The following is a 20,783-nucleotide window of genomic DNA, read 5'->3' on the forward strand; positions in this document are numbered from 1 at the left end:
GCACCTAGGAATCATCTGGGGAGCTTTCTAAGAATGCAGATTCGAGGAATCCACCCCCAGTGATCTTGATTCAGCACAACTAAGGTAGGGTGCCAGGAACCACCATTTGTTACATGTTTGATACAAGATTTTCAAACACACACTAAAGCAAAAAAATAGTATAGTGACCCACTCTGTACCCATCACTCAACTTCAACAATTATCAGTAGTTTGGTTCATCTATGTTCTCTTCTATTACTAGTAACCCCATTTGATCTTTTTGGTGTTCATTTTTAAAATTTTTATAATTTTTTGCTAGACTATTTCAGAACACAGGTGGCGCTAGTGGTAAATAACCTGCCTCCCAATGCAGGAGACATAACAGATGTGGGTTTGATCCCTCGGTCAGGAAGATCCTCTGGAGGAGGGCGTGGCAACCCACTCCTTTCTTGCCTGGAGAATCCCATGGACAGAGGAGCCTGGTGGGCTCCAGTCCAGAGGGAGGCAAAGAAACTGAAGTGACTGAAGTGACTTGGCATGCACACACGCACAAACACCAGTTCATTTCACTCTTAAATCTGACGAACGCATCCCTAACTTTTTCTTTAACACATTACTGCAATGACATTATCACATCTAACAAAATTAAGAATAACTTCTTAATATCTCACACTGCATGATCATATTCAGATTTCCCCTGGTGATTCTAAACTGCCTTTTATAACTAGTTTGTTGCATCAGATTCCTAACAATGTATAGACTGCATGTGGTTGTTGTTGGTTGCTTATGCTGGAACAGTTCTTCTTAAAACTTGTCTTCTAGGGTCAGGATAAGATGTTAGCATAGGAATCTTTCAAGTGGTGAAATGATTTGGTTCACAGCACAAGAAGACTAGGAGGACAACTCTTGACTTCCAGCATAGAGATGGACGTGTGTGTGCGCGCGTGTGTGATCAGTCATGTCCCACTCTTTGTGATCTCATGGATTGTAGCCTGCCAGGCTCCTCTCTGCATGGTGTTTTCCAGGCAAGAATATCAGAGTGGGTAGCCATTTCCTCCTTCAAGGGATCTTCCCGACTCAGGGATTGAACTCGCATCTCCTGTGTCACTTGCATTGGCAGGCAGGGTCTTTACTACTGTGTCATCTGGGAAGCCTCAGAGATGGCCATAACCAAATCAAATAAAGATGTGAGTCAGCAAACAAAGTTCAAGGCTAGTTGAGGGCCGCCTCAGTTGAGAATGAGTCTGTAGCACAAAGGATGCTATTTACTCCTCACACTAATAAATGATGTATTTAGTGCATGAGATGTAATTAAAAGTAGCCTGGCCTACAGCAAGCCCTCAATAAATGCTAGCTGAGTGGGTAGATAATTCACCTACAAGGCAGGAAGCACAGGAGATGTGAGTTTGATTCCTGGGTCAGGAAGATCTCTTGAAGAAGGAAATGGCAACCCACTCCAGTATTCTTGCCTGGAAAATCCCATGGACAGAGGAACCTGGTAGGCTCCTGTGTCCACAGGGTCACAAAGAGTTGGACACAACTGAGTGACTGAGCATGCACATTGTTATAATTACTCAGCGGGACACAGAGAATGAAGCTTGGAGGCCTGGTCTGTGACTGAAAGCAAAAGGAAAAACTAATTAGCATTTATAAGTCTTCTACAATTTAATGTAGGGTTTAATGGCAGATGACAGAGGACAACTGCGAGAGAGAGAGAGAGAGATGAATGCAGAAGTGTAAGCCTGGACCCATAGTACAAAATGAAGCAGAAAAAGGAAGGACAGCACAGTAGCGAAGATAATTCTCTGTGGTGTCCACATTTGTCTCATGGGTATTTTAGGCACATCAGAGACCTAACTGAATTCTCTTTAATTTTTGCTGCTGAGACATCTTTCCTTATTTAGTGTTTCATAGGTAATTTAAGTGGGATTAGGAAGACAGGATGCCATAATTAATATACAACATTTATGTTTTCTAGGCACTGTCTGAGGAATGAATGATGTGAAAATAGATGAGATGAAATTCATGCCCTCGAGGAGCTCATAATCCAGTGGGAGACAGATAAGTAAGATTTTATAAAACAATAAGATTTTATGAAAAATTTATTTTGTGATAAATCTAAAGCAGAAGGGGATGCAGAATGCTATGGAAACAGAAAATAGGGGATGCTTAGCTTAGCCTGGTAACAAGTAGAGTTTCGGGAGGGTGACCACATAATGTATCATGAAATTCTCTGAGTGTGAAGGGTGGTGCTAATAATAATTACAGGGAGGCAGCAGCTGTAAACTAAGCCTATCTTTGATAAGCTAGAATGGATGGTCACCTTGATTTGGCCAGAGAAAATCTCCCTAAGTCAGATGATATGTTAGTATTAAAGGGAGAGAACATAGTCACCAGGGAAAAGAATGTCTTCTAGGTACAGGGAGAGTGTATTTAAAGACAGAGATGTATGAGAGACCTAAGATTGCTGTGGTTCCAGGAAATAGCTTAGAGATAGAATAGTCCAGAATGAAGGGCATATAGTGGTCAATGCTGAAAGAAGAATCTAGAGTTAGGACTAAACTATAAGAGAACTGGTCAGCTAAGCAGACAAGACTGAGTTTTATCTTAAAAGTTATTGGGGCATCATTAAGGGGTTTAGGGAAGGATGTGACATCATCAAATTTGCATGAAAGATAACAGCAGTAAATGAAATTATTAAGGTTCCTTTCTATGACATATACTTTCAAAGGTAATGTGCCCAACAACCTAATGATATGCATATTATTATTCTTATTTTACAGCCCTGTAAAACAAGTTAAATAATTTTCCCACAAGAGATGGATCTGGAGCTTAAACAAAGGCAAACTCAAAAATCTGTGCTATATTCAACTTTGATAGAAGGTTTGAGGGCAGTTTGGTAAGGAACCAGAGTAGTGGGACAGGTTGTCCAGTGAAGTAGCTGTTGAAATCCAGGCAGGAATTATGACAGGCAATAATTATGGAAGAGGCAGGGGTATGATTTGGAAGAAATAGTCATGCCACATAAAAAGAAATAACAGAATCACAGGAATTGGTTTACTGAGTGAGTGGTAGGGACAGTAAGTAGACTTGAAGAGTCTAGATTTCTAGTTTGTGTGTCTGTGTAAATGGCAATAGACCATTTACCAAGATGAGTAATTAACAGGGGATGCTTAGCTTGGCCTGGAAATAAGACGAGTTTAGATAGGGTGAAGGAATATTTATGCAAACTCAATGACTTCTCTTTTCAAACGTTCATATAGGATTACTGGCTGATGCTTGGTAACTGAACATGTGGATCTGGTGTTCACCAGTGAATCATGGAAAACTAATAAAATGGAAATTTCAAAATTGTGACGATAGAACCTAGGTAATATCACCATGGAGAGGATGAAGTAAAGCAGAAAACAACATAAAGGGAACATAAATGGATGAGCCAAAGAGGTATAAAGAAAATAAGAAGAATGGGTCAAGAAAAGAGGAAGTTTCTGGAGGATGAAAATAACTGACAGGGACAAATAATCAGTAAAGTATAGCTAAACAAAGATGTTAACATATCTACTAAATTAGAAAACTAGTAGCTTAATTTGGAATACTAAACTGGATGCTACATCTTGTTATACTTGTTAAATATTATACTAGTTGAAATAACTTTGAATCTCGAATCTGTCATCCCTTATATTCACTAGCTTTTTCTGCTTTGTGTTATTTGTATGCTTTATATCATATATATATATATATATATATATATATATATATATATATATATATTTCTATATGCATTCATTATAATAGCTGTAATTTATTAAATGCTTACTGTATCCCTGGTTCTTTGTAAATGTTATTAACTTACAAACAAACCTGCAAAGTCCATATTATCACCTTCATTTTAAAGATGAAGAAATAGTGTTTCCACAACTGTAATTCAAGAAGGGGAACTGAAGCTAAGTAGGGCAGATATCAAGGCCTCTTCTCTTCACATTTATATCACAAAGCTATGCTCCCTTCAGGTTTCAAAGCATAAGTCAAATGCTACCAGATGCATCTTCATTATGGCACAAGACAACTAGTGACAAACAGTAAGGCTATTTGATATTTCCAATCCAGGGGGGAAGCTGGATTATTTAATCCACCACAGAAGCAAGAGAATTGGTGAATATGAAGCAAAGTGAAGTCGGATGTTTTCATGATTGAAGAACAAAAAAGAATGGATCAAAGGTATAGGTAACGAAGATTAAAGTAATCACATATAAAGGGAACCAAAAGAAAAGAAACAAGGTTGAGTAAGACAGTCAGGAAAATCAAAGCGACATAACTTGCTCTACCGGGGTCCATTTTAAAAAGGCAAGAACACAAACGAATTTTCCTCCATGTTCCAACCAACCCCAATGTTAATTACACAATGGCTTTCTGACATTGAAAACTGAGCACAGTGTAAAATCCACGGGATGACTTTAATTAAAAGTTATTTTCAAAAGCAAACATGAATGGATTTTGCAAAAGGGCAAGTAAAAATCAGATGGCTGAGTGTTGCAAAGAATTCATTTATTGGGTGTATAAGGTTGAAACTATTTTGGATGAAAAAACTTGAGTCCCATCAGGTCATTTTATATGCTGGAACAACCTGAACTTCAGATGAACTCAGACCCATAACACACTATGTTTTAAGGTTATGTTAGAAAACAGTGGATAAATAAATGAAACCAACAAAAATATGAGAAAAATGCTGAACAATTCCAAATGAATACTAAACAACTGTGAATTCTCACTAATCTCTATAACTCTCTTGGAAAAGCAAAACTACCCTGCCCTTTAAACATGAATCTTATTAAACTGATTACTTTTTCAGATCACCTGTTTTGTCTGATCTTTATCAACCACCATATATAGCAGTCAAAGTCTCCTTCCTTTTAAAGATATGTCCTCTTACAGTCTAACAAAGGTGCTATTACTGACTCCTCAATAACATAGGACATGTGTTTGGGAATATTTGTTTAACAGTGCGTGGGGGTGGGGTGGGGAATGGAGAGAAGAGAGGAGCTAATGTGCTCTGTTCCATTCATGCCTTGAACTGGCCCAGCCTTGGTTGGACATATGGCAGTGCCTGGGCTGGAAGCCTGCAGGCACACGAAGAGGCTAAGTCTGGAGCCCCTTGGGGATTCAGTCTGGAACTTTGGCCTCATTAATACCACGCTCTAGCCTGAGGGGTCTCAAATTTTGGTGTGAGTTAGAGTCACAGGTGGAGTAGCTATTAAAAACTCCAGTCCTTGGATGCCGCCTCAGTCCTAGCAGATTAAAATCTCTGGAGGTGGGGTTCTGGCATCTCGCCTGTCCTCAGGCTCCACAGCTGATTCAGACAGCATCACAACTGCAGAGCCGCTGTTCTGGCCCCCGGGCTGCACCTCGGCGGCCGGCCTCTGCCTCCTCGCTGTGGGCAGATGGTGCTGGCTCTGCCCCGCGGCCCAGGGCCTGGATGCTGCCGCTGCCTGTCTGACCCACTCTTTCTTCTCAGAAGCCTTTGTCTGCTTTCTACCATTTGAAAAGAAGGCAAAACACAAAGCCAATATATTTAAAAATTATGAAAAGCAGAAAAACTTGAAATATATACAGAAAAAAATCACTTCTAGCTGCACCATTCCAAGATAACCACTATTAACACCACAATGAATTCTCTTCATTGTGTACTCAGTTACAGCCGTCCTTTGATGGAACAGTGCGCCCCGTTAAAAAAAATGATGCTTTTGATTGAGTGGTATGTGTCTTGTGCTAAGTACTTTGTATTCATTATTTTGTTTAATTCTCCCAGCATTCCTATAAATAATGCACAGGTATGACCTCATTTTATAGACTAAAAAATTGAAGCTCAGAGAAGTCATAGTAGATCATGGCAGAGTGCTGGAGTGAACCCCAGGAACGCAGTCGTTTTCTCTCTGTCATCTGATATACACACACTTCCAAGATAGTGAAACATTTTATAAATAACATTAATAATGGCTGAACACTCTTCTATTTTAGGACTCTACCATTTGCTTACTCAGTGCTCATAGTCCAACAATGGATTATAAATTGCTATAACATTACAATGAATATCTCCACGAATTTGGCTTTATCTGTGTTTCCATTTATTTCCTTAGGAGAAATTCCTAGCAAAGGTATCAATGTGTCAAAGAGTATAAATACTTTTAAAACATCTAATTTTTGATGCATATTGACAGGTTGCTTTTAAGAAAAGATTATAAAAATTTCTGCATGGTTTTTTCACCTTCACTGGCCAAAATACTTATGAAGCAATTATCTCTCATTTTTCATGATTATAAATAAATCTTAGATGATCATATTTGCTTATTTATTCTTGTCTACATTTCTGACTATTTCTTTAAGTTTAAATTTCCAGTTAAAAATCCAGCTGAATTGCTGGATCAGTGGGTATCACATTTTAAGAGCCATTAATTCTTACAGTATTTCTAAATTGTCTTCCAGGAAGATCACAATTATACTCCCACCAGCAGGGAAAGTGAATGACCATTTCTTCACATGCTTGTCAACACACAACATTTGTATTTATCTAAATTTTTAAGAACTAATGAAGTAAAAAACCGCTCTTCATATGTTTACTGACCCATTGCTTTCCTCTTTATTTCTTGTAAATTTTAAAATTTGTCTTTGGCCTTCACTTAAAAAAGATTTAGGTTGTATCTTTATTATTATTTATATGAAAGAGTTCTTTATATTAAAGCTATTAGCTCTGTCAAATTCACTGCAAAATGGCCTCAGTTTATAATTTATATACTTCTTATAAATTTTTTGATGTAGTGAGTTTGTTTTAATATGGTCTATCTGTATTCCTTTAGGGCTTCTGCTTTTTTGGTTTTAGATAGAATTTAGAACATGTATTCTCACTCCCCTAAGTATAAAATTCACATATATTTTCTTTCACTTATGGCATCATTTACTCTTTAAATCACTTGTAACCTATCTTTGTATGGGTTATAATACAAACACTCTAATGTATTTCAAGTAGTTACTAAATCAAATCAGCTATACGTTCATTTTCCTCCTGTATAAAAATGCTACTTTGACATTTACAAAAAAGATCCATGCACACACAGACACAAACATGTAATACATTGTGTATGTGTGTGTATAATTATATATATACACATATATGTATGAAACACTTTGGCATATTTCTTCATGTGTAGTCAATATTTTAAACATTTTAATTCATTGATTCAACCACCTGTTTTTAATTTATTTACTCGATGCATATTCATGGATAGGTTCTACATAAAAGCATGCAATTAGATGCTCTATATTCAATCTTATTGTATTGACAGTTAAGAGTCTTACCATCTAATAAGTTTTTTTCTCTAAACTCTATAGCATGGATGGTCCCTTTTGTTCATTAAGCACTTCATCATGTCAAGTACAACAGCATGTTTTGTTTAATTTTGGGCTATTTTGGTTTGGGTCCATATGAAGAAGGTAAGTTTTTATGAATTAGGACTGTGTGTGTCTTCCCTCACAACATTAGGAAATGTAGGCTTTAATGCATTGTGTACTTTTGAGATCAATTTACCTCAATTTAAAGTTCAATTCTGCAAATGAAGTATATTAAGAAAGTCAAAAGACTTATCTAAGATCACACAGCTAATTAGTGACTATATTTGTATCAAGGCACAAGTCTCAGTTGTCATTTCAGGTACCATTCTTATCATTACACTCTTTTTCTGAGCATTTTATTTGGCTCTTCTAGCTGGGCTTCTCTGTTAAAAATGTTGGCATTAAGGCAGGATCAGTGATATTCTCAAGCCATGAGTGAATTTCCTCACATTATGAGGAAATGCCTATGAATTGTGAAATGATTCTGTTCTATTTTTTAATATGTGTATACATAAGCATTATGTGTCTGGTTGACTAAGTTATTAGCAGTATAGGAGAATTAAATACACAAACTGAAAAATTAAATACATATGGCAAAGAGATAATGCTTGCTGAATTATATATAGAAATGTTAAGGATGATTATATTATACACTGAGGCCAACACTTTTTCAGTGAAAACGTATTTCAAATTATAATTGTGCTTAGTGAGAAATACGATTTCATGTGAAAATATTCCTTGCTTTACTCCTAAAATCAATGTATAAAAGTCAATTAATGTGAAATTCAATTGAATCTAAATCTATTCTTTTGATAAATTACATTATAAGCACTAAGAAATCTATTAATGAGCATCTACAATGAATATTCAACTAATTTTTCTTAAAACTTACTCTATACGAGGCTGTACCTAGTAGTCATTAGGTAAGAATGAACAAGACACATTCTCTCTCCCTTGTGGAATTTATAATCCCTTAAGAAAGAACCATGAAAAGTGACTAGAAGGGTAGTAGGTATAATAAACAAAAAAATCTCCTAGACTAGCATTGAGAAAAAACTATTCTAAGCAAGTGATATTTGAGACTGAATAGATGAGTATAAAGAAGGCTGGGAAGAGGCAGGGGATTTGAGGGGCAGGAAATCATTTCAAGCAAAGAAACTTGGCAACAGTAGAAGGCAATGAGTGGTGTTATATGTGAAACGCTGGCCAAAATTTATGAAGTTATGGAATTAACCTCTTTATAAAAGAAGGTGGGGGAACATAAGCAGTAAAAGGAGGGCTATAGAAACATCTGGTTGAGACCTGAGCCTGTTTGAGGTCTGATATAAAGAAGTCAATGTGAGGCTGCATATATGTAAAGGTAAGGAGACGACCAAAAGTACAGGTTCTTGAGAAGGAGGCTGGAGAGAAATCCAACCCAGTAGATGGAGGGGTCACCTCACTCCATTGTGAAAGGAGGAAAGGAAAAAAAGGAGATTCAGAGGCACATACTTTTATAGAATTGATGGTGGAAAGTTGAAAGAATCAGCATCTCTGATGGCTTGATTTTCTCACTGAAGTAGGATGTCTGATGAGAATGAAGAGAAGGAAGAGGAAGGTAAAGATTTTCAAATAAAAATGTGGGTCATCGGGAAAGACAACTGACTACAGAATATTATACTTTAATAAAGTGAGGACTTATGTATACTTGTATCATACAAAAGTTATCTTGATTTTGTCTGGGAAGTTGTCTGAGAAATTAGGGAGAAAGGAAGCTAAGACAAAGTAAATCATTGAATCCTGATTCAAAAAAGACTCCAAAGCAATTATTCTAGTAAGACTGAATGTATAAACTTTCACTAAAATAAATGAATCCAAACCTCCTCAGAATATAAGCATTTCTTGACTTCACTACCATTCACTGCAAAACTTCTTGAAACATTTTACACTTGTTTCATTTTACTCAACCTCTACTCATTCCTCAATCCTTTGCAATGGCTTCACTGACTTTTTATAAATAAGATAAATGTTTAAGAGAAATTTTAGGTTTAAAACCAAATTAAGGGGGAACTAGATACCTACCATATATCTCCTGCTGCCATACATGCATTACCTCCCTCATTATCAACATCACTCACCAAAATGGTATATATTTTTAACAAGGATGAACTAACATTGACATATCACAATCAAAGTCCATAGTTTACCTTAGGGATCACTCTTGGTGTCATATATTCTATGGGTTTGAACAAATATGCAATGACATATGTCCATCATCATAATAGCATACAGAGTACTTTCAATATCCACAAAAATCCTCTGTCCCCTGTCTATTCATCTTCCCCACCCCCACCACTACCAACAATAATCTTAATTACCTCTATAGTTTTTCTCTTCCAAAATATCACATACTTGGAATCATATAGTATTTAGCATTTTCAAGTTGGTTTCTTTCACTTAGTAATATGTATTTAACTTTTCTTCATGTCTTTTCATGGTTTGACAACTCATTTCTTTTTTAGTGCTGAATAATATTTCATTGATTGGCTGTATCACATTTTATTTACCTTCACTTACTTTTATGGCATGATTTTAACTTCTATTGATTCTTCTACTTTATCATAAATTTGTTATTTCTCAGTGTTCTTATTTTGGACTTTTTCTGTTTTTCTTCTGCAGTCTCACAATACTCATATAACTTCCTAGCTTCAATTTGTACTTTAGTGCAAACACCTCTGAAATATATGAGACTTTCCATTGTACCACTGCTCTTCTTTTTCAATGGTCCAGCCAGACTACTTGGTCTGAATGTCCCAATGGAACCCCAAGGACTACTTCATCATTTTACTGTGCTTCCCAATTAGTGTCAATATCCTCCTAGTCACTTAGTTTCCAATTTTGAAATCATCTTTTTCTCTTCCCTTTCCCTCATGCCCATATCAGTGGCCCTACTCCATCAATTCTATTTATTATAATGTCATTTATTAGTTCTGTCCCCTATTTCAGCCCTTTCTTGGATAATAGCCTTGTTGCGGCAAAGAGGTTTGTGTTAACTCAACGAAGCTATGAGCTGTTCTGTGCAGGGCCACCCAAGATGAACAGGTCAGAGTGAAGTTGTTGTGCAGTTGCTCAGTCAAGTCCAACTCTTCATGACCCCATGGACTGCAACATGCCAGATTTCCCTGTCCATTACTGTCTCCCAGAGCTTGCTCAAACTTATGTCCATTGAGTCTCTGATGCCATCCAACCATCTCATTCTCTGTTGAACCCTTCTCCTTCTGCTTTCAATCTTTCTCACATCAGGGTCTTTCTAATGAATCAGCTCTTTGAATCAGGTGGCCAAAGTACTGGAGTTTCAGCTTCAGCATCTGTCCTTCCAATGAATATTCAGGATGGATTTCCTTTAGATTGACTAGTTTGATCTCCTTGCAGTCCAAGGGACTCTCAAGAATCTTCTCCAACACCACAGTTCAAAAGCATCAATTCTTCAACGCTTAGCCTTCTTTACGGTCCAGCTCACACATTCATACAAGACTACTGGAAAAACAATAGCTTTGACTAGACAGACCTTTGTTGGCAAAGTTATGTCTCTGCTTTTTAATATGCTTTCTAGGTTTGTCATACCTTTTCTTCCAAGGGCAAGCATCTTTTAACTTCATGGCTGCAGTCACCATCTGCAGTAATTTTGGAGCCCAGGAAAGTAAAGTCTGTGACAGTTTCCATTGTTTCCCCGTCTATTTGTCACGAAGTGATGGGACCGGATACCATGATCTTGGTTTTTTGAATATTGAACTTTAAGCCAGCTTTTTCACTCTCCTCTTTCACATTCATCAAGAGGCTCTTTAGTTCCTCTTCACTTTCTGCCCTAAGGGTGGTGTCACGTGCATACCTGAGGTTATTGATATTTCTCCCAGCAATCTTGATTTCAGGTTGTGCTTCATCCAGACCAGCATTTTGCATGATGTATTCTGCATAGAAATTAAATAGCAGGGTGACAATATATAGCCTTGACTTACTCCTTTCCCAATCTGGAACCAGTCTATTATTGTTCCATATCCAGTTCTAATTGTTGTTTCTTGACCTGCATACAGGTTTCTCAGGAGGCAGGTAAGGTGGTCTGATATTCCCATCTCTTGAAGAATTTTTCACAGTTTGTTGTGTTCAGTTCAGTTCAGTTTAGTCGCTCAGTCATGTCTGCCTCTTTGAGACCCCATGGACTGAAGCACGCCAGGCTTCCCTGTCCATCACCAACTCCTGGAGCTTATTCAAACTCATATCCATTGAGTCAATGATGCCATCCAGCCACGTCATCGCCTTCTCCTCCTGCCTTCAATCTTGCTCAGCATCAGGGTCTTTTCCAATGAGTCAGTTCTTCGCATCAGGTGGCCAAAGTGTTGGAGTTTCAGCTTCAGCATCACTCCTTCCAATGAATATGCAGGACTTATTTCCTTTAAGATTGACTGGTTGGATCTCCTTGCAGCCCAAGGGATTCTTAAGAGTCTTCTCCAACATCACAGTTCAAAAGCACCAATTCTTTGTATCACATAATCAAAGGCTTTAACGTAATCAATGAAGCAGAAGTAGATGTTTTTCTGGAATTCTCTTGCTTTTCAGTGATCCAACAGATGTTGGCAATTTGGTCTCTGGATCTTCTTCCTTCTAAATTCAGCTTGAACATCTGGAAGTTCTCGATTCACACACTGTTGAAGCCTGGCTTGGAGAATTTTGAGCATTACTTTGCTAGTGTGTGAGATGAGTGCAGTTGTGTGGCAGTTTGAACATTCTTTGACATTGCCCTTCTTTGATATTGGAATGAAAACTGACCTTTCCAGTTCTGTGGGCCACTGCTGAGTTTTCCAAATTTGATGCCATGTTGAGTGCAGAACTTTCACAGCATCATCTTTTAGGATTTGAAATAGCTCAACCGGAATTCCATCATCTCCACTAGCTTTGTTTGTAGTGATACTTCCTACGTCCCACTTTACCTCAACTCCAAGATGTCTGGCTCTAGGTGAGTGATCACAACATTGAGGTTATCTGGGTCATTAAGATCTTTTTTGTATAGTGCTTCCTCTTCTTAATATCTTCTGCTTCTCTTAGTCCATACAGTTTCTGTCCTTTATTGTGCCCATCTTTGCACAAAATGTTACCTTGGCATCTTTAATTTTCTTGAAGAGATCTCTAGTCTTTCCCATTCTATGGTTTTCCTCTATTTTTTTGCACTATTCACTTAGGAAGGATTTTTTTTTTTTTAATCTCACTATTCTTTGAAACTCTGCATTCAGACGGGTATATCTTTCCTTTTCTCCTTTGCCTTTCATTTCTCTTCTTTTCTCCACTATTTGTAAGGCCCCTTCAGACACGTTTTGCCTTTTTCCATTTCTTTTGCTTGGGGATGGTTGTGATCACTGTCTCCTGTACTACATCATGAACCTCCATCCATAGTTCTTCAGGCACTCTATCTATCAGATCTAATCCCTTGAATCTATTTGTCACTTCCACTGTATAAGGGATTTGAATGGGCCTAGTGGTTTTCCCTACTTTCTTCAATTTAAGTCTGAATTTGACAATAAGGAGTTCATGATCTGAGCCACAGTCAGCTCCTGGTCTTGCTTTTGCTGAGTCTCTAGAGCTTCTCCACCTTTGAATGAAAAGAATATAATCAATTTGATGTTGGTATTGATATCTTGTCTATGTGTAGAATCATTTCTTGTGTTGTTGGAAGAGGGTGTTTGCTATGACCAGTGTGTTCTCTTGGCAAAACTCTGTTAGCTTTTGCCCTGCTTCATTTTGTACTCCCAGACCAAACCGGCCTGTTACTCCAAGTATCTCTTGACTTCCTACTTTTGCATTCCAGTCTCCTATAATGCAAAGGACATAGTGAAGAGTTTTGACAAAACATGGTTCACTGGAGTAGGAAATGGAAACCTGCACTAATATTCTTGCCTGGAGAATACTGTGGACAGTATGAAAAAGTAAAAAGACAGGACACCAGAAGATGAGTCCCCCAGGTTTGAAGGTGTCCAACATGCTACTGAGTAAGAGCAGAGGGCAATTACTAATAGCTCCAGAAAGAATGAAGTGGCTGGGCAATAGCAAAAATGATGCTCAGTGGTGGATGTGTCTGGTGGCGAGAGTAAAGTCCAATGCTGTAAAGAACAATACTGTGTAGGAACCTGGAATGTTAGGTCCATGAATCAGGGTAAATTGGATATGGTCAAACAGGAGATGGTAAGAATGAACATTGACATATTAGGAATCAGTGAACTAAAGTGGACAGGAATGGGTGAAACTAATTCAGATGATCTATTTTTATATCTATTATTGAGAACAAGAACCCCTTAGAAGAAATGGAACAGCCCTCATAGTCAACAAAAGAGTCTGAAATGCAGCACCTGGGTACAAACTCAAAAACAACAGAACGATCTTGTTTCATTTCCAAAACAAACCATTCAACCTCACAGTAATACAAGTCTATGCCCTAACCACTGATGACAAAGAAACTGAGTTGACCAGTTCTATGAAAACATATAACAGTTTATAGAACTACCACAAAAAAAAAAAAGATGCCCTTTTCATCAGAAGAGATTGGAATGCAAAAGTAGGAAGTCAAGAGATACCTGGAGTAACAGGCAAGTTTGGCCTTGGAGTACAAGATGAGGCAGGGCAAAGGCTAACACAGTTTTGTTAAGAACATGCTGGTCATAGCAAACACTCTTTACCAACAGCCCAACAGAAGACTCTACACATGGATATCACCAGACGGTCAATACCAAAATCAGATTGATTATGTTCTTTGCAGGCAAAGATGGAGAAGTTCTACAGAAGGGGAAAATGTAGAAGCAGCGACAGGTTTTATCTTCTTGGGCTCCAAAATCACTGCATACAGTAACTACTGCAGCCATGAAACTAAAAGATGCTCCTTGGAAGGAATGCTATGACAAACCTAGACAGTGTATCAAAAAACAGAAACATCACTTTTGCTGACAAAGGTCCATATAGTCAAAGCTATCATTTTTCCTACATTTTCCTCTATCATTGTTGTGTAGAGATCTGAGATTTGGACCATAAAGAAGGCTGAATGCTGAAGAACTGATGCTTTTGAATTATGGTGCTGGAGAAGACTCTTGAGAGTCCCTAGGACTGCAAGGAGATCAAGCTAGTCAATCCTAAAGGAAATCAACCCTCAACATTCACTGGAAGTTCTGTTGCTGAAGCTGAAGATTTGGCCACCTGATTCGAAGAGCCGACTCATTAGAAGAGATCCTAAAGTTGGGAAAGATTGAAGGCAAAAGGAGAAGGCGGGCAGCAGAGGATGAGATGGTTAGATGGCATCACTGACTCAAAGGACTCAAATTTGAGCAATCTCTGGGAGATAGTGGAGGACAAAGGAGTCTAGTGTGCTACAGACCAGGAGGTCACAAAGAGTTGGACACGACTCAGCAACTGAACAACAACCACCACCCTGTTTCAGGCTCTAAATAAAATGTGCTTAAATTATTGCAACAACCTCTACAGGTTTGTTCTATCTTCCTTCAGCCTTCCTTTGTACTACATGCTGTTGTCAGCAATCTTCCTAAATTACAGGTGTAATTGCATCATTCCCATGCTCAGAATCCTCTCGTGGTTTCACATTAGTGATAGCTGTCATTTATCAAATTCTTCGTAAGTTCCAAGCAGTTTGCATAGCTTATCTTATATTACCTTATATCATTTATCCTCCTCCTCCTCAGAATCTAAGCGAGGACTGTTCCAATTTTACAGGTGAGAGTACTGCAGACCATTGAGCTCAACTAATAGTAAAGCCAGAATTTAAACAAAGCATCTGGCTAACTAAATCTTTGTGCTCCCTTATAACCATTACTTTCCTAAAGAGAATAATATAAAGTTTAAATTTCCTGGCCTGTCATTCAAAGTCTCCATGATATTTCTCAAATTTACATCTTCAATATTTTGTCCATACCATCATTCTCCCTAGATCATTCTTAAATGGGATGAGCTATCTTTCTGACAGGGATGTCAAGCAGTAAAAATCTTTGTGGTACTAATGCTTCAAAGAATATCTAGTAGCTAATCAAGGGCCATGAAACATATTTTATGCTGCAGTAGTTGATTAAGACAGTAATGATGAACTATTTACACCCCAGGAGAAATTTTTTAATAATATATTATCTTTAATCTTTTTTGTAGGGTGGGAATAAATATTAGAAGAGATTTTGTTGTTGTTATTGTTATGTAAAGCTATATACACATATGTACATTGTGCTGGGTTTCAGCATCACAGCTGGTAGAGTATAAATGAATACCTCTATTATTCTTTTGTATCAATAAGAATCCTATATGTGCAAAAAGAAGGAGTCTTCAAAATTGCTTGGAAAATCCAGCTGCAACTGTAAGTAACTATACAAATTTGCACAGGTTTAAAAATTTCAGGATGGGTGTTACATGTATACATGTGGCCAATTCATGTTGATGTATGGCAAAAACCATCAAAATATTGTAAAGTAATTATCCTCCAATCAAAATTAATTAATTGAAAAAAGTTCTTATACATGTATAAATATCATTATACATATTGTGAAGGATACAGTGTAAAGTGTCATTTGAATATCCTAAACCTTTGTTAGCTTAAAAAGTGTGTTAATATTTTGCATAAATTTGGATGATGAGATTTATACTTCTCTTGGCAAAAATCTTTGGAATTTAAATAAGAGAGATTATGGATATCACAATGAACCACATTGATAACCAGGAATTAATATTTATCTGTAAGCCCTCTATGCAAAGAAATACACTAGCAGCAGACAAAAGTTAGCCTGTATGTACTTTGTTGAAATGTTCACCCTAAGAGAAGGAGTTTACAATGCATTTCTCTCTTCTGACCGTCACCCATTTATTTTAAAATCCTATGTGCTTCTCAAAATGTGTGGCTACAACAAATATTCATACAACACTTCCCCATAATCTTTGGGAAAACAGCAATAAATTACAGAATGACAATGAATGGGAAGCAGGCAATCCTCCATAGTGTTCATTAATGGGTACCTGTGACAAGATACTGTCAGTTTTAATTTAATAATTTGTCCTTGGATGGTTCCTAACTTCTCAGCAAAAGCTGAGGCATTGATAGAACTGCTCACCATTAGTGGCAGTAGTGAAATGAATTTCTTGTCAAACGTGTTATAAAGCATAGGACTGGGACTGAGAAAGATGACTGAGGTCCTCAGGTCCTACTCATTTAGCAAGTAGACAATTGTCACATCAAATTAGATGACCTCCCCTTAAATATTCAACCAACTATATGCCATTGAGTATTCCTCATTTTCTCATGAGCAACCTGGATAGTTAAGGAATTAGGGTTTGAGAGTGGCTCTTAGGTATATCTACAAATAGAAGCTAAAACATAAATAAATCCCATGGCCTTATACACCTGCTTAAATAAAATTGCAGCAAACACCTTCACAAATGACAAAGTGACTACAGGCCTCCTATCTTCACAGTCTCTCTAATGTGTTTCCTTCTTTTAGGAGGAAAAGTTGACATTCATTCTTTATTGTTAATTATGTTGCTAATTCCATTGGGTTTAGAGGTGAGGAGCTCCACAAATCCAGATGAAAATAAAAAAAAAAAAGAACAAAGGCAAAAACAACAAATGAAGATTTTTTCCCGTCCACCTGGGATCGCTGAAATGTACTGCTGGGATTGTGTCCAATTGTGAGCATTATTCCTAAGCTATTGATTATACACCTGTGGGTTTTATGCAAAAGTCAGATTTCTAAAATAACCACAATTTCACAGCTGATCCTAAAGCTCTCATTGTTTTCGACAATTTTTGACCTGCTCCTATGCTGCCAATGTGTCTAGTACCATTTTTAATAAGCTTTGGAGCTGGTGGATTAACACAGAATGTCAAATACCACAATCAGAATTGCTGATCGTTTGCAGAAACACTATTTTCACATATTAAAAAAATTGCCTTCTTCTTGCCATAAAACTCAGCACTCACTTCTGTTATATCTGATCAGTTTTACATGCACTTTTAATTTTATTATTTTTTTATATTAAATACCTGGATCTGCTTTTATTTATTTATTTATTTTGCCCACAGTGTTTTATTTATTTTTTTTCCATTTATTTTTATTAGTTGGAGGCTAATTACTTTACAATATTGTAGTGGTTTTTGCCATTCACTTTTTAATTCTCAATAACCCTTGTGTGAATACAAGCCTTTGAAAGGGAGAAAAAGTTAACATAAATAAAAATGGCAATCATAAGTTGTACCTAATTTCCTTTTGCTTTTCTAAAAAGATGCATTGACTTTTTAGCTGCTTATTTTTCCTATGATTCATCATCAGCAACTATGTAATTCAAAATCCATGAAAGAGAAAATTTGAAAGCTGGACCACAACAGAGTAAAGTAGACATCCTTGGCATGAGTTGGAGTTAAACTTTCCTACATCATCAAATTATGCAACATAATTCTCTAGAAAGGGGTGATATTTCATATTCATTCTACTGCAGAGTGTTCTGGATAGTTATGTAAAATTATTTCTGCATTTAATCCATGCTTATCTACACCACCAAGTAGTATGAATTCATTTTTAGGAGACTTTAATGTTTCCCAACTGTCCTACAAAAACTTTACATATATCAAAATGCTTTTTACATATGTGACTGGCAATCGATGAGATACTATTTACTTACTGAGGTACATAAGAACTGATTTAGTGAAGCTATATTTAAAGCAGAATACTGTACTCCTCCTTGAGGGATACCATTTCTGTTCTCTGTTTCAAGTCAGTGGACTGCTCAACCTATCGGTAACTATCAATGGATTAGATTTCATCCTATTAGCTATTTTTCCTCCTCTTTTCAATCCATTACTTCTTTATATAGCAAAGTCTGGTATACTCATTAAAGAAAACTTGGAGTATATAAAATACTACAGCATAAAAAAGCACTCACAGTTATGTAACCACATTCAATTCTTAATGTTTTGGAGGTGCTTTGATCTTTCCTTTCAACTTTTATATACAAATTTATATAAAATATAATTTATATTTATATAAAAATATACTTTTCTATTCCAACCTTTATATATATATATATATACAGTCACAAATACACTATAGACACAATATTATTCTACTTTTCTCACTTGGATTATAAGTACTTTCCATGTTTTTGCAAACAATAAAGTATAATTTTTAATGAATAGCTATAAAATTGACCACGAAGTAAAAAAAAAATTATTAGGCCAATTGCCTTAAGTACAGATTTGCTGATGGCCCCATTCTTGTTGCCTTGGTTCAAACTTTCATAAACCTGCTTTATTAAGTGGCCATCATAATAGTTACTTTCTTAGCTCTTGGTTAGAATGTAATAATCAATGATTAATTCATTCACTATTTACTGAGCGTCTTCCATATGAAAGATACTGTGTTAGCCACTATGGGTGAACACTGATGTATGAAGGAGCAGCGCCTGACTTCAAAGAGCTAATACACAAAAGAGAAGAAATAAGTACAATAATAAATAAAAGGAAATTACAGTAAATAAAGCGGGATTTCAGAAGAGGGGAAGCTCACATCTAGCTGAGATAATTAAGTAAGGTTGTCCTGAAGAGACAGCATTTGAACTGAGCATTAGGGGATGCATAAAAATCAAATCAGTAGAAAGGAAGAAGACAGATACAACAACATGAGCAAAATGAGACACAATAATTAAGGGCATGTGACTGAATAATTGAAAGACAGCTTAGAGTGTAAGAGTCAGTGGTTGAGTTAATGGCGTTGCTTAATTATCAGGCTGTAGTTCTTGGACTCCATCTGTTATACCATAGGGAGCCACTGTAGGTTTTTTAGTACAGATATGAGGATTCATGTAGCAAATTAAGGAGTGTGTAAATGGGATCGAGAAGAGAAAGAGTAACATGCATTTGGGTCAGATATATTGAAATAGGCCATGGCTGATAAGGCTGACTCATTGGAAATTGCAAGCCAGCAATGTCAAGACAGTTCGACTTGTTCATTCCAGGGCAATCATGAAATACAAAGGAATAACGTTACCATATGTATTTGGAAAATTGAAAGTGAATAAGTGACAAACTAAAGGGTTATTTGCACTAATAAACCCATGTGTATTTGGCACTCCGTATTTCAGGGACTGGGCAAGGGGGAGCTTGAAGGCTGAAGTTTATCAGGGCTGGGACAGGCTCTGTGAAGGGTTCTCTCTACCAAGGCGTCCTGGGAAAGAAAAGCAAGTAGGTACCAAGAGGGAACAGAGCTGTGGTACTTGGGGAAGGTCACAGACTTTAACCAAGCTGGTCTAGGGTGGAGCTTATTTAGTCTTGCATGAACTGAGCTGCAGAAGTCAGAGGGAAGATGCTCTCCAGAGAGAAGGACTGCATGCCACTCTGGGAATGGAGTGCAAAGATGGTAAGGCTTCCATTTAGAAAGGAATGGCCACTTAGGCCATTCCAGCATGCCTGAAATGAGACTTAAGGACAGGGCCACAAAATGCCATTTGGAATCTGGAGCTAGCTGGACTTGTGGTAGCACAGGCACCAGAGAGTGAGTTAGGGCTCTTGCAGGCTTTCTCCTCAGGCAAAAGGGTCAGGAAGGGACTAAAGGAGCCCTGAGTGTCTCCAGAAGGCAGCTGGTCAGTGCTGGATTGTGCCATTCTATGCCTGCCTCCTATGCAGGAGGTGGTACCCATTGAATAGCATTACAGAAATACCTTACCGTTCACAGGCAAGCAGAGATGAAGATATCAGTCCCAAACTCTAGGCAGACTTATGATGGAAGACAGATGTTGATATAACTCACTACCCATTTCACTAGCAAAACACGCAAATGGTTAGCAGAGTCCAGAGTATTAATTAGGATCAGCTGGCAAGAAATCTCAGGATGGGGCTCTCAGGAAGAGAGCTAGAACACACTGGCAAAAATTGGCAACAAGCAGAGCTCTGCAACAGCTTTGGCTATTGTCACATTGGCAACTTAAAAGATTGTTTTCAGCTGAATAAACTAAAGGGGTTTATGGGATTTTGCCAAGCTGAAAAATAACAAAACTTTCACTGTGAGAAATTAGCAAAGTTCACTTTATTGTTTTATTAAAGAGATAAACAACTGAGCATTCTTTCTGTGAACGATCACGGTAGTTTTCAAAATTCATTCCAAAAAAAAAAAAAAAAAGCATGTGTCAGACTCAACTTAACATTTACTCAATGCCTTTTCTGCCAGGCACTATTCTAAGTGATTTCTACCAGTCTTCTCAAAGTGTGGTCCAAGGACTACAGCTGATATGCAAACTGTTACCTGTCTGTGATAGAAGAAATAGCTTTTACCAAAATGTTAATCAACATACTGCTTCTTTCACTGGAATATCTTACTAGGAAAAAAAATGTCAGCTAACTACAAAGTGTGCTTAATAACTTAGTT

At 37.2% G+C, this 20,783-nt stretch overlaps 1 protein-coding gene across 10 annotated transcripts in view; it reads right to left on the bottom strand.

Annotated features, from left to right (window-relative positions):
* NTNG1 (netrin G1) overlaps window positions 1-20,783 on the bottom strand; it is a 399,049-nt gene that overhangs the window by 188,065 nt on the left and 190,201 nt on the right. The gene's annotated exons all lie outside the window — the stretch shown is intronic.

The sequence above is a fragment of the Muntiacus reevesi genome, chromosome 1 (genome assembly GCF_963930625.1).
Source record: "Muntiacus reevesi chromosome 1, mMunRee1.1, whole genome shotgun sequence".
In the NCBI taxonomy this organism is placed as follows: domain Eukaryota; kingdom Metazoa; phylum Chordata; class Mammalia; order Artiodactyla; family Cervidae; genus Muntiacus; species Muntiacus reevesi.